This window comes from Sphaerodactylus townsendi, linkage group LG08 (genome assembly GCF_021028975.2).
Source record: "Sphaerodactylus townsendi isolate TG3544 linkage group LG08, MPM_Stown_v2.3, whole genome shotgun sequence".
In the NCBI taxonomy this organism is placed as follows: Eukaryota; Metazoa; Chordata; class Lepidosauria; order Squamata; family Sphaerodactylidae; genus Sphaerodactylus; species Sphaerodactylus townsendi.
In genome coordinates this window covers 21,254,475-21,258,633 of record NC_059432.1, presented here as the reverse complement: position 1 = coordinate 21,258,633, position 4,159 = coordinate 21,254,475, and the positions used below count along the sequence as shown (strand labels likewise).

General features: G+C 34.7%; 1 long non-coding RNA gene across 1 annotated transcript; it reads right to left on the bottom strand.

The window, feature by feature from the left end:
* Window positions 1–266: 266 nt before the first annotated feature.
* On the bottom strand, window positions 267–3,669 carry LOC125438298. Its single transcript, XR_007245330.1, has 3 exons — window positions 3,426–3,669; window positions 594–595; window positions 267–277 (listed from the first exon to the last, which is right to left on the bottom strand). It is a non-coding gene; the product is annotated as an uncharacterized LOC125438298 (long non-coding RNA).
* Window positions 3,670–4,159: the final 490 nt, after the last annotated feature.

Sequence of the window (4,159 nt, the reverse complement as noted above, 5' to 3'; positions counted from 1 at the left end):
AGGTTTGCCCAAGTCTTCCTTTGCATAGCAACCTTAGAATTCCTAGGTGGTCTCTGATCCAAATACAGACAATACCAACCCTGCTTAGCTTCCGAGATCTGACAAGACACAAAGATAGTGTTCATTTGACATAACAATTTTTGTTCAGCCCAAAAACCCAGGTGTGTATTGCCTTAAGTGACAGCTGCTGCCAAAATGGAAGTTCGCAGTGTTCTTTAGAAACTCGATACTCTTATGGATTAATTATTTGTGCCAGTGGGGAGCCACAAGAGTTATACTTACAAAACGTTTCCATCTCCTTCTAAAGGATTGCAATGTTCCTTTAATGTGAATATCCTCTCTGCATTTGTGGTTATGAATGCTTCATTGCCAAATAGCAAATGTTTGTTTTAGTCAATGCAAAGCTTTCAGTGGCACTCTGAGGAGGTGCGAATAGTTTCCCCCAGTTACCGGCACGTCTTTTTATTTCACTTCCAACAGTCCCATCTCAGAGTTTCATTTTTTGTCATGCAGTCTGTCGAATAATATTCCCCCCCCTTGCTTGATCAACAGCTTCAAACTACATCTGATGTTATAACATCATGACGTACAACAGCTTGCATGGCTGAGCAATGAAAATGTGGCCATTGCAACTTAATGTCGCCTTCACTGTTGCAATGAATAACTGATTTGGAATTGCATGTTTAATATAGCCGCCTGGAGTCCTTCGGGAGATTGGTGGGGTAAAAATGTAATATATAAATCAATAAAATAAAAATAAAATTTACAGGTAAGCAAGAAAAAACAGAGTTTGTTGTTATATGTTATAACATCATAAGGTGGTGTTATAACACCATCATGTGTTGTTATAACACCATGACGTGATGTTATTACATCATGACGTGAAGTTATAACACCATCATGTGATGTTATAACACCATCATGTGATGTTATAACACCATCATATGATGTTATAACATCATGACAGGATGTTATATCATGATGTGATGTTATAACACCATCATATGATGTTATAATATGTGATGTTATAATATAATGTGATGTTATAATATGAGCCCCTCGGGGATAGGGCGGTATACTAAATAAAATAAATAAATAAATAAATAAATAAATAAATAAATAAATAAATAAATAAATAAATAATACCTTGACGTGATGTAATAACATCATTACATGATGTTATAACACCATCATGTAATGTTATAACACCATGACGTGAAGTTATAACACCATCATGTGATGTTACAACATTGTGACGTCATGTTATAATATCATGACATGATGTTATAACATCATGAAGTGATGTTATAACACCATCATGTGATGTTATAACACCATGACGTGATGTTATAACAACATCATTTGATATAACATCATGATGTGATGTTAAAACATTGTGACGTCATGTTATAACTTCATGACATGATGCTATAACATCATGAAGTGATGTTATAACACCATCATGTGATGATATAACATCATGACGTGATGTTATAACAACATCATTTCATATTATAATATCATGATGAGATGTTATAACACTGTCATGTGATATTATAACACCATGACGTGATGTTATAACAGCATCATGTAATGTTATAGCGGTGTTAGAAAGGCATTATGGCAGCGTTATAACGCAGTTATGGCGGGTTTATAACGGCTTTATAGGGGTGTTATAACGGCATTATAGCGGGGTTATAGCGGTGTTATAACGGCGTTATAACGGCGGTATAATGGCGGTATAACGGCGTTATAATGGCGTTACTACTGGACATAGTGGCCAAATTCTTGCTCACTATTGTGAAATAACCTCCTGGGTTCCTCTTTCTCTCTGAAGCATGCACTTTATGAAATAGGAGTAGATGCGTTAGTTCCTCAAACTGTATTTGGATTACCTAGTTTTATGTTTCTTTTTTTTAATGCCTAATAAAGGCCTTTGAACTTGAACATCATGACATGTTATGTTATAACATCGTGATGGGATAACACCATCCTGTGTTGTTATAACATCATGACGTGATGTCATAACATCATGACGTGATGTTATAATATCATGAACTGATGTTATAATAACATGACCTGATGTTATAACACCATCATGTAATATTATAACATCATGACGTGATGTTATACCGCCATAGTATGATGTTATAAAATCATAGCATGATGTTATAACATCATGACTTGATGTTACAACACCATGTTATGATGTTATAACACCATGATTTGATGTTATAACACCATCATGTGGTGTTATAACATCATGAAGTGATGTTATTACAACATCAAAAGTTGTTATAACATCATGACCTGATGTTGTTATGACATAAAATGTTATAGCATTGTGACCTGATGTTATAAAATCATGACCTCATGTTATAACACCATGACTTGATGTTATAGCATCATGACCTAATGTAATAGCATCATGACCTGATGTTATGATGCTGTGATGTGATGTTATAACACCATCATGTGATGTTATAACATCCTGATGTGATGTTATAACACCATGATGTATATAACATCCTGACGTGATGTTATAGCACAATGACCTGATATTATAACATCATGACTTGATGTCATAGCAACATGTCCTGATGTTATAACACCATCATGTGATGTTATAAAATCATGGCGTTACAACGGCGTTATAGCGGTGTTATAACAGCGTTGTAGCGGTGTTATAACGGCGTTATAGCGGCGTTATAACGGCGTTATAGTGGCGTTATAGTGGCGTTATAGTGGCGTTATAACGGTGTTATAGCGGTATTATAACGGCATTATAGCGGTGTTATAACGGCTTTATAATGGCGTTATAGCCGTGCTATAACGGCGTTATAACGGCATTACTACTGGACATAGTGGCCAAATTCTTGCTCACTGTTATGAAATAACCTCCTGGGTTCCTCTTTCTCTCTGAAGCATGCACTTCATGAAATAGGAGTAGCTGCTTTAGTTCCTCAAACTTTATTTGGATAAGCTAGTTTTATGTTTCGTTTTTCAATGCCTGATTAAGGCCTTTGAACTTGAACTTGAACATCATGATGTGATGTTATAACATCATGACGTGATGTTATCATATCATGAAGTGATGTTATAATAACATGAGCTGATGTTATAATACCATCATGTAATGTTATAACATCATGACCTGATGTTATAACACCATGATGTGATGTTATAAAATCCTGACGTAGAGTAGAAAAGATGTTTAAATATAACTATGGGGTAAGATGGAAAAAATAGTACAACAATTAAAAGAATGGGAAAAGAAATGCTTATCAATCACAGGGAAAATCAAAGCATTGAAAATGTGCATAATGCCAAAAATGTTCTATTTATTCCTAACCCTTCCTTTGGTAATAAAGAAGAAAGACTTTGAGGAATGGGATAGAAAGTTGAAAGCATGGGTATTTAACTACAAGAATTCAAGAGTAATGAACAAAATGCTGTATATAACAAAGAAATATTTGGGCGGGGGAATCCCAAAAATTCAAGAATACTATGAAGCATTTCAGATAAAGTGTTTGATGGGGATAAGAGAAGAAAATAATGAAGAATGGATGAGATTTGAAAATGAAATAAATAAGGAAGAGGGAAAATAAGAAATATATACTAATAAGATGGAGAAGGGAAACCAAAATATAATAGGTCCAAGAAAGGTGAATTTGGACATGTGGGAAAAATAAAGAGAGAAATGGATGCCCGGGACCCTGGGGACGACACCAGTGGCAAGTGTGGCAGGAAAAGAAGGAATACGTACAGTGGCAAATATGATTAGAGAAGGGGGTGAAATAATGACATTACAAAATTTTATAGAGATAGGTGGTACAGAGAACTGGTTGATTTTGAGAGGAATATGGGAAAGAATAAAGGTGAACGTATATTGGCAAATTGCTTGGAAATCTACAAAAAAGGGGTGGGAAAGTTTTAGGTCAAATATATAATTTGATGATTGATGATAAGGAATTTATGATAAGAGCTATGAAACAAAAATGGGAGAAGGATGGCACTCTGCATGATGAACAAATTGAAAGAATAATGGCTAGCATGAGAAAAATAAAAATTGAAAAATATATGGAGTTGGAAAGAAAGTTGATTTTAAAATGGTATAGAGCTCCCAAACAACTTGCATATATGGTTAAGGGATTATCCC